This window comes from Phoenix dactylifera, unplaced genomic scaffold (genome assembly GCF_009389715.1).
Source record: "Phoenix dactylifera cultivar Barhee BC4 unplaced genomic scaffold, palm_55x_up_171113_PBpolish2nd_filt_p 000807F, whole genome shotgun sequence".
Lineage (NCBI taxonomy): Eukaryota > Viridiplantae > Streptophyta > Magnoliopsida > Arecales > Arecaceae > Phoenix > Phoenix dactylifera.
The window spans coordinates 71208-82444 of record NW_024068174.1 but is presented as its reverse complement, the minus strand read 5'-3'; positions in this window follow the sequence as shown (position 1 = coordinate 82444).

Here is an 11237-nt window from a genome sequence, read left to right as displayed (position 1 = left end):
AAATAGATAAAATAATGTAAAAGCATTACATAAATGGGTACCTTATACCGTGTGCGTCCTTGCGCCGAGGCGACTGAAGACGCTTCTCTTGTACCATGTGTCCTTGCGCCGAGGCGACTGAAGACACTTCTCTGCTCGGACTCCGTTCTTTGGGGATGTCGGCAGAGATCCGGTGATGAAGAGCAGGCCGAACTCGTTTGCTGAAGCCGATGGAGCACGAGCCGAGCTCGTCCGGTCAGAGAGGACCGCTAACTCATAGCCGATGGAGCACGAGCCGAGCTCGTCCGGTCAGAGAGGACCGCTAACTCATATCCCGACGTCTCGGGCGTCCCTATAGCCGGGGCATCCCGACGTCTCGGGGCATCCCGACGGATCGGGGCATCCCGACGTCTTGGGGCATCCTGACCGTGGTCAGGGTAGGAGCACGAGCCGAGCTCGTCCGGTCAGAGAGGACCGCTAACTCATAGCCGATGGAGCACGAGCCGAGCTCGTCCGGTCAGAGAGGACCGCTAACTCATATCCCGACGTCTCGGGCCATCCCGACGGATCGGGGCATCCCGTTGCGGCAGGGCATCCTGACGTCTCAGGGTAGGAGCACGAGCCAAGCTCGTCCGGTCAGAGAGGACCGCTAACTCATAGCCGATGGAGCACGAGCCGAGCTCGTCCGGTCAGAGAGGACCGCTAACTCATAGCCGATGGAGCACGAGCCGAGCTCGTCCGGTCAGAGAGGACCGCTAACTCATATCTCGGCGTCTCGGGCATCCCTATAGCCGGGGCCTCCCGTTGCGGCAGGGCATCCTGACCGTGGTCAGGGTAGGAGAAATAATCCTGACACCATGAGATAATCAGGAAAATCAGTGAGCTCAAAATGAGTATGCGGACCATAAGTTTATTATAAAATGGAATTCATAAAACGAAATTCAATAGTTGAATAATGGGGAACCCCTTAGGGTTCTACTGATGGTACACGCGGAGATTTTCAGAGCTCCAGCTCCGTGGAATAAGAGTCCCGTCTAGGGACTCTAGCTGATAAGTCCCGGGTCGGCGGATGCGCGTGACTCGGTATGGTCCTTCCCAGTTTGGGGCCAGCTTCCCTTGCTCAGTTGGTCGGGAGGCTTCAGCTCTTCTGAGGACAAGATCCCCTGGTCTGAAAGATTTGATTTTGACCCTGGCGTTGTAGTACTGAGCTGTCTTTTGCTGGTACCTCGCTATACGAACTCGGGCGGCCTCCCTTGTTTCCTCGATCAAGTCGAGGTTGCTTCTGAGCTGCGAAGGGTTGGAGCCGGCATCATGATGCTCGACTCTTGGAGAGGGAAGCCCAAGTTCCAGTGGGATGACGGCCTCCGTTCCATATGTTAGGTTGAAGGGAGTCTCACCGGTGGGGACACGGAACGTGGTCCGGTAAGCCCACAGGACATTATATAGGTCTTCGACCCATTGTCATTTGGATTTGTCGAGCCTGGCTTTGAGACCCTGCAAAATAGTACGATTTGTTACCTCGGTTTCTCCATTCGTTTGAGGATGCGCGACCGAGGTGAAGCGGTGGTCAATGCCAAGCTCGGAGCAGAACTCTCTGAAGTGAATGTTGTCGAATTGGCGACCATTGTCAGAGATGAGGATGCGGGGAAGCTCGAATCTGCAGATAATGGACTTCCAAACAAAATCCCGCATCTTCTGCTCGGTGATCCGGGCAAGGGGCTCGGCTTCCACCCACTTGGTGAAGTAGTCGATGGAGACGACCAGAAATTTTCTTTGCCCGGTGGCCAGTGGAAATGGCCCTAGGATGTCAATTCCCCACTGGGCAAAGGGCCAAGGGGAGCTGATAGAAGTCAAAGGAGCCGAAGGCCGGCGCTGAACATTGGCGTTTCTTTGGCACCGGTCGCATCTTTGGACGAAGTCCATAGCATCCTTCCGGAGTGTCGGCCAATAATATCCTTGGCGCAGAATTTTATGGGCCAATGCTCGCCCTCCCAAATGGTTCCCGCAAATCCCTTCGTGGACTTCGCGTAGGGCATAATCAGCCTCCGTTGGGCGGAGGCATCTGAGGAGGGGAGAGGTGAAGGATCTCCGATAGAGCTTTTCCTCGTACAATATGTACCGGGTAGCGAGGCGTTTGATCCGGCGAGCCTCTTGTTCGTCGGTGGGGAGGACTTCGTCTTGTAGGTAGCCGATGAGTTCGTCCATCCAGCTTGGCTCGAACTCAGTGCAGAGGGTCTGCTCGGGCTCATCTGTACTAGGCTTTTGGAGATACTCCAGTACTGCCTCCTTGGGAAGCTCGCTCATGCGAGAGGACGCCAGCTTTGATAGCTGGTCGGCCCTGAGGTTCTCCGACCTGGCAACATGTTGAATGTGAAAAGAGTCCAGGATCGAGGCGAGATCCCGTACCTTCTGAAGATACTTCTGCATGGTCGGGTCTCTGGCTTCGAAGTCGCCCACAATTTGGTTGACGACGAGCTGAGAATCGCTGAAGGCCTTCAAGTCCTTCACTCCTAGCTCTTTGGCTAGCTTGAGCCCGGCGACGAGCGCTTCGTACTCCGCCATATTATTGGAAGCAGGGAACTCGAGGCGCAAGGCTTGCTCGGCGACCACCCCTTCTGGGCTGGTGAGAATGAGTCCTGCTCCGCTACCCCCCGAGTTTGAAGAGCCATCGACATGCAGAGTCCATGTCAAACTCGGGGCCTGCTCCGTGGGTGGCTCTGGCCCGGGTTCGACCTCATCCGGTATGGTGCACTCGACTATAAAGTCTGCGAGTGCTTGTGCTTTGATTGCCGGTCTAGGTCGGTACTCGATGTCGAATTCTCCGAGCTCAATGGCCCATTTGGTGATCCGTCCCGCACGGTCTGATCTTTGTAAGATCTGCTTGACCGGCTGGTCGGTTAACACAGCCACTGTATGGGTTTGAAAGTAGGGTCGGAGCCTTCGAGCCGAGATGACCAGAGCATAGGCGGTCTTCTCGAGCTTGGTGTATCGGGTCTCGGCATCCCTCAAGACCCGGCTGGTGTAATATACTGGCTTCTGAAGTTTGCCCTCCTCTCGGACCAGGACCGAGCTTACTGCCACAGGGGAGACGACCAGATACAGGTAGAGAAGCTCGCCCTGTTGAGGCTTTGTGAGCAGGAGAGGGGAAGCCAGGAGATGCTTGAGCTCCTCAAAAGATTGCTGGCACTCGTCCGACCATAAAAAGTTCTTCGGCTTCTTGAGGGCTGCGAAGAATGGAAGGCAGCGCTCAGCCGAGCGGGAGATGAATCTCCCGAGGGCTGCAACTCGGCCTGTGAGCCGTTGTATCTCCTTGACCGTCCTGGGGGGCGTCATCTTTTGGAGGGCTCAGATCTTCTCTGGATTGGCCTCAATTCCTCGCTGTGTAATAATGAAGCCGAGGAATTTGCCGGAGGTGACCCCGAATGCACACTTGGCTGGATTGAGCTTCATCTGGTACTTTCGGAGTGTGGAGAATGCTTCATTGAGGTCGGCTATATGATCTTGCGCCACCTTGCTTTTCACTAACATGTCATCCACATAGACCTCCATATTCCGGCCTATTTGATCTTTGAAGATCCGGCTGACCAGTCTTTGATAGGTTGCCCCGGCATTTTTCAAGCCGAACGGCATCACCTTATAGCAGTAGGTTCCCCCATCGGTGATAAAGGCGGTCTTCTCCTCGTCTTCTGGCGCCATGCGGATTTGGTTGTATCCGGAAAAGGCGTCCATGAATGCCAGCAGCTCATGATCCGAGGTGGAGTCCACGAGCTGGTCGATGCTGGGAAGTGGGAAGCTGTCCTTCGGACAGGCTTTATTCAGGTCGGTGTAGTCCACACACATACGCCACTTTCTGTTGGCCTTCTTGACGAGGACCACATTGGCGAGCCACTCCGGGTAGGCTATCTCCCGGATGAAGCCGGCTCCAAGGAGCTTACTGACCTCCTCGGCTGCTGCTCGCTGGCGCTCAGGGGCGGCGCCTCGCTTCTTCTGCCGCACAGGCTTGCTGGTCGGCTTTACTTGGAGCCGGTGGACCATGATCTCTGGATCTATCCCTGGCATGTCTGCAGGCGACCATGCGAAGACATCCATGTTGTCTCGCAGGAAATTGACGAGACGACTCCTCTCGTGCTCATCAAGGCCAGAACCGATCTGCACGGTTAGCTCAGGGAAGTTCTCTTGTAAGGGAACTTGGATCAGTAACTCACCAGGCTCTACCCGCTCTTTCTGAGGGTCGACCCGTGCCTCCATAACCTCGGTTGAGGGCTGGTCAGTCGCTGGGGCAGGCACCTTGGCGGGTCGCTTTGCCTCATGGGTCGCCAGGTAGCATCGCCTTGCCACCATTTGATCTCCTCGGACTTTGCCGACCCCCTGGCTGGTGGGGAATCGCATGAGCAGGTGGTGAGTGGAAACCACCGCTCGGAGGGCGTTGAGGCCTGGCCTTCCGAGGATGGCATTGTAGACCGAGGGATGGCGTATCACGAGGAAGCTCATCCCCACGGTACTTTCACGGGGGGCGAGCCCGGCTGTGACCAGAAGGTCGATCTCGCCCTCTACTGGGACTGAATCCCCAGTGAATCCAACCAACGGGGCATTCATCCTCCGCAGCTGTTCTTTAGTCATCCCCATTTTACAATATGCACCAAAGTACAAAACGTTCGCCGAGCTTCCATTATCAACTAAGATGCGTTTTACATCAAATCTATTTATGATCATGGAGATGACCACGGCATCATCATGGGGAGTTTCGACTCCCTCTAAATCATCATCTGAAAAGGAGATGGCTTCAGAGGCGCGCAGGCGCTTTAAGGAGGTTTCTTCCTCCGAAGCTTCTCCAGCCGAGGCTCCTCCTCGGATAGTGTTGATGACGCCGGCGATGGGCCTGTTGGCATTCGAACCTTCAGGCTGTGCTGCTCCTTCGGCGGGCTGCTTCTCTTCACGCCGCCCTTGCACAAACCGATCGAGCACCCCCCGGCGGATGAGTGCTTCGATCTCATTTCGGAGCTGGTAACACTCCTCGGTATCATGGCCTTGATTCCGGTGGAAACGGCAATACTTCCGGTTATCGCGCCGGGTTCGGGTATCAGGCTTCGGAGGTGGGAGCCGGATGCGATCCCGACTCTCGATCTCCATGAGGATTTCGGCCCGAGGAGCGTTGAGGGGAGTGTATCTTTCATACCTCCCTTCAGGTGCAGGGGCTTGCAGTGGGAACCTCGGGCGGGGTGGTGACCTCTGCCGTGGCGGTCCCCTCAGCCGGGGTGGACTCTTTGGGCGGGGCGGATTCTTAGCTCGTTGCGGAGACGGGCTTTTAGGCTGGCCATGCTCCTCGCGGCGTCTCTTCTTGGGGTTCTGCTCGGCTCCACCCCGCCTGGCTGCCACGACTTCTTCTGCCTTGGCGTACTTCCGCGCCCGAGCGAACATTTCGGTGAGGTCCGCGGGAAAACTCTTCTCGATCGAGAAGAGAAATCTGTAGGACCGGGCTCCAGTCTTCAGCGCCGACATGGCGATTGACTGGTCAAGCTCCCGGACCTCCCATGTTGCGGAGGTGAACCGATCCAAATACTCCTTGAAGGATTCTCCCTCCTTTTGTTTGATATCAAGGAGGGAGTCGGATGTCCGCCGCTGGGGCTGGCTGGCGGCGAAATTGCCAGCAAACTGTTTGCCGAGCTGCTCAAAGGAGGAGACAGTACTCGACTTCAGCCCGGTAAACCACAACCGGGCTGGTCCTCGGAGTATCGCCGGAAAAGCTTTGCACATCATGGCCTCCGAGGCTCCTTGTAGGGCCATTAAGACCCGGTAGCTTTTCAGGTGGTCCAGGGGATCAGCCTTGCCGTTGTAGGGCTCTACCTGGGGCATCTTGAACTGCAACGGAACCGGTTCATCTTCAATTTCCTGGGAGAAGGGCGACTTTGTATTGAACTCGAAGTCGTCGTTATGTCCTGACTTCCTCCCATGGAGTGCCTGGATTTGACGTTCCAGCTTCTCGACCTTCCGGTCGAGTTCATCGTTCTGGAGGATCGCTGCAGCGGTTCGTTCGGGCGCAGGTTGCCCTGGAACCGACTCAGCTTCTGAAGGCTGTGGCCAACCTCCGTGGCCTCTAGCTGGGCGCTCTCTCCAGAGGGAGGCCTGGATTTGGGAGTCCTGACCTTGAAGGGGAAGTCCACTTGTGGGAGGCTCCGGCTGAACTAGAGCTGGAGGAGGCGGTGCCGTTGGGATGCCCCCGGGCTGCAGGCTTTGGACAGCGGTAGCCAGGGCCTGCACCTGTTGTACCAGGGCATCGAACTGCTCTGGCCGAACTTGATGAACTGACTCGGTCGGAGGTGATGAGTTTCGGACGGAACGCTCCGGGCTAGGTGGAGGATGTTGAGAGGCATTGGAAGCCCCTTTGCTTCTTAGCTTCATGGCAGCGAACTCGGGCCCTTCCTCTAGCGCCAACTGTTGCTGGAAATTGGACCCGGGGGCCACCGCGAAGCCGGAGAAGGAGGAGCTCCGCTGCTACAGGAGGCGGACGGCGGTGCGCCGGCCGGCTGCGTCCTCCACCGTGGGGCGTGGGAGCGTCCGAAGAGGGGTGGTGCGTCCAGTCCTGTCCTGTCCTGCAAAAAAGCCGGTGGCCGGGCTCCCCGGCGCCGGCCCTCCGATGCCTAAGTCAGAGGGGGCAAGTATGTGGAGAGAGCGGGGAGGAGAGTATGTGGAGAAGACACAGAGGATATTTGGATAAGATCAAGAAGATGAAAGGGATGATGTCATCAATTGTGTCTGTGCTTCCTCCCACCCCGTCCCGGAGGGTTCAGTCCGGGGAGTTTTTGTTAGGGGTTTCTCAGAGTCCAGTCTCGAGAGTCCTGAGGGTCCCCCCCCGAGTCCGTCCCCTTCCTCTTCCCCCCCAGGCTTCCTTTTATAAAAGAATTTGGTTACCTGGGAGGTGACAGGAGGTTTGTCCTGTTCTGTGATAATTGGGCACGATTTAGCCCATTAATGGCATAGTGGAGAACGGGACCGGATCAGACCGGAACCAGGGAGTTGTCACGGTCGATCGGACCTGTTGGAGTTGTTGAACCACCGGCCGTGGTGGGCCTGGGGTCCGTGGATGGTAAGTAAATTTATTACCGAATGAACCGGCGGTCAGGTAGAGCCATACGCTCTGATGGTTCAGTGATCCGGAGATCGTCTTGGGCCGTGTTCATTAAATGACTGAGTGCATTGGAGACTTGAGGGAGTCTCATGCATTAATGGCAGGTCGTGGCGAATGCCTGCGAAGATCTTATGCCTTGATGGCTTGGAGATAACGGCAGGTTACAAGCTGTAAGAGTTGTCAAGTCACTTGGACTTTAGGCGGAGGTTAAACATTAAGGCATCGGCTCGGCAGGGGTGCCGAGCCGAGCTGGTCGCCCAATGGGCGCCCTGTGGCGGGGCCGCTTTGAGTACTCCTGGTCGGCGCTCTTTAGGCAAGCACCTTCTAGCAGAGCGCCTCTATTCGGCGCTTTTTGCCCCCTGGTCGGCTCTCTTTAGCCGAGCATCCCTACTTTGATTATTTTGGCTGGGCGCCTCTTCTTGGCGCTCTCTCTGGTCGGCACCCCTTGGCCGAGCACCTCCCTGGTCGGCACCCTTTGGCCGAGCAGTTCTCTGGTCGGCACTCTCTGACCGAGCAGCTCTCTGGTCGGCACTCTCTGACCGAGCAGCTCTCTGGTCGGCACTCCTTGGCCGAGCAGCTTTCCGGTCGGCGCTCTTTGGCCGAGCGCCTCCGTGGATGTATGACTTGGGGTTTTTCCCCCAACAGATATATTTTCTTTTCATATCAGAAATATCACTTATATCACAAGAAAAGAATGATTAATACTTGCAAGTTATGTTTTAATCAACTAATAAAACAATTTCAGTATGAGAGGATGCAAGAATTACTAATTTCATTATTTCTTCCATTTTAGTCACTTTTCTTAAGTATATTTTAAGTTTCATTCTTTAATATATGTCTAGAGCACCCAATGTCCAATTTAACATCTTTTGTTGGAGCCTTGAGTGCTAGACACACCTGCAGAAAATATTTAGATTTTCAACTTAGGAATCCAAGCTCTTTTGGGTCCTTGCAGGTTAGCTATTATTGTTCCTTTTGGAACCCATATTTTCTTAATAGCTATTTTGTCCATAGGCTTGCAGATTTTAGGACTACAAGAAGTGTATTTCTGCATCTTCTTATTAAATTTAACAAACATGAATTTAACATGAGTGGTAGATAACCCTTCAGTTTTCTATTTTTGCCTTTTAGGTTTATCAAATTTGTAATGTACAGATTTAGGAATAGAAGAGATTTTGCATAACCTTTGTTCCTGTTTATCAGCATTATAAGAATCTATTTTAAAATGATTAGAAACTGTTTTAACAACCATATTCTTGAAAGATTTTTGGGTGTACCAAGGTTGACATCCCAATCCAATATTATCAAATTCAGCTCTTTGATTATTTATCATTAGATTCAACTTTTCAGAGCTCAAAGTAAATCTTTCAACAACAGGTTTTAATTTGTCAACTTCTTTAGTTAATCTTTTGTTATCTTCTGAAAGCAATTCATTATTTTTTTTAAGTTTATCATGGCTTTCAGTGAGAAGTTGGTTTTTCTGATTTAGTTCTTTATTTTCCTTAATTAAGATTTCAGTTTTATTTACTAGGATTTTCTTTTCATTCTTCAGGTTCTTGTTTTTACAAATGAGTTTCTTATGTTCTTTCATTAGATCAAGAAATGCATCATGTAACTCATCAAGTGTAAAATCATTTTCAAGTTTATCATATACTTCATATTCAGAAGAGAAGACACTTTGCATTTCAATACATACCTCATCCTTGTGTGCCACAAGGCATAGGTTTTCAATATCACCTTGTTTCTCTTTTTCTTTAGAGCTAATTTCAGATTCACTAAAAATATTAGTGCTTTCATATTTAGCCTCTAGCATATTCCACATGTCTTTAGCAGTTATGCAAGAAGATATGCAATTAAACTCATTCCTATCTAATGCACAATATAATAGGTTCATGGCTTTTGAATTTTGTTGAGCCATTTTCTCATTATGATTAGTGTTTGTGTGTGTTCCATTGACTATAATGCTCCATAAATTATAATCAAGCGATTGTATGAAAACGCACATGCGTGCTTTCCAATGTGTATAGTTTATGCCATTAAATAGTGGAGGTCTATCAATTAATTGTCCCTCTCCTAGAAAACTATCTATTTGAGTTGCCATGATCTTTGGCTCTTTAACGGTTAGGTCAAAAACACAAGGCAAGAAATTATAGAGCACCTGCTCTGATACCACTTGTTGCCCAGTAGATACAACCCAAGAGGGGGGGTGAATTGGGTCTTTTAAAACTTTTAGGCTACTTCTAACATTTTTCAATTAATTATGCTAAGTTGTATAGATGCACAGTGGAATTTAAACTTAGCAACAGTTTGATTTATTGAATGAGACTTGATTAAGTAAATTGAATATGCTTGCAACTAAAGGATGCGCGGATAAGAGTTAAGCAAGCAATTTATCTAAGTAAGTAAGTGAGCAAGTTAGACAATGACAAAAAGCATAACAAACACAACAAACATATAGTGGTTCAGTGCACCCCAGCACCTACATCCACTCCCCAAGACCTCTTGGGAATTTCATTATAATCCTCCAGATTACAGTCCGGTAGTTTTGCGAGTGCATTACCCAACTCGTTGTTTTACACCGGGCTAACAACGAACCCTACAATCCGGTAGTTTTTTGAGTGAACTACCCAACTCGTTGTTTTACCCCGGGCTAACAACGAACCCTACAATCCCCCAATTTTAACTTAGGCTTGGGACGCCTATCCCTTGTTCCAAGTCCCTTGACTAAAACAAGCTAAATATTCAAACGTTTTACAAAAGATTTGAAAGCTCTTAAGAAGCAAATATAACAATGAGAAACAATAAAATCGGAAGAACTCTTTTTGCCGTTGGAAGCGTGGATGATGGTGGTTCTTCCGATGTGGATCACGTTGGCTTGAATGCGAGCTTTGATTGCCAAGTGGGAGTGAGTAGATGAGCACGAAATCAGATGGAAAAGCTTGAATGCACTTGATTTCTCCTCTTGAAAGCACTAACTCCCTTGAACCTCTTTCTCTTTCTTCTCTCTTGAATGATCTTGTGTTTGGTTGGTGAGAAGTTGCTTGAAGGCACTTAAAAGCTCCCTTTTATAGCCCAAAAAGCAATAGATCCGTTAGACACAAAAATATGACCGTTTGAAATTCAAACAAACCTGTAAAAGTGTGTCAGTCGCGTCCCAGGCGCTCCGGAGACGTCTCCGCTTGAACGCGAGACGTCTCGGCTGTATAAAATTTCTTTTGACGTTGTTTGGAGTCGACTCGGCACTTTACGGGGACGTCTCGGGATGTTTGCGCTTTTTGCATGGGGACGACTCCGCGACGTCGGGGACGACTCCGCAGTTTTATCACCGAAAAACAAGTCCTCTGGAATTCCCTGAGAGTCGACTCCGTGCTTTCTGGGGACGTCTCGGGAAGTTTGCTTTTTATGCGTGGGGACGACTCCGCGTCCTTCGGAGACGACTCGCGCGCATCCCTTGAAATTGGTCTTTCTGCCGCCTCTGAGAGAGTCGACTCCGCAGAGTCAGGAGTCGACTCCGACCCTGCGAGACGCCTCGCCAGGTGCCGGGGACGTCTCCAGACGTGCCAATTCTTTCTGTTCGTGCCAGAGACGTCTCTGTGACAAATCGGAGTCGTCTCGGCTGTCCCTGATCTGTTTTCTTCATCTCAAAAATTCTTCAATAAATTCTTGAAAAATATGGGAACTTGCCTAGACATTTCTTAACAATATTCTTAATTAAACACCTGAAATCCTCAAATAAATTGTTAAGATAAAGGGAATTATACTCTAGTGTTTTGTGTTCATCAAAATCCATTAGGGGGTCAACACTCTATATGCTTTACTAGTTGTAGAGTACCCTAAGAATATGCCCTCATCAGATTTAGAATCAAATTTTTCTAGATTATCTTTCCCATTATTATGAACAAAACACCTACATCCAAAGATATGAAAATAGTTTACCTTTGGTTTTCTGTTTTTCCAAAGTTCATAAGGTGTTTTCTTTATAATAGGTCTCAATAAAACTCTATTTAATATATGACAAGAAGTATTAATGGCTTCTCCCTAAAAGTACTTAGGGAGGTTACTTTCACATAACATAGTTCTAGCCATTTTCTCTAGAGTTCTATTTTTCCTCTCCACAACTCCATTTTGTTGT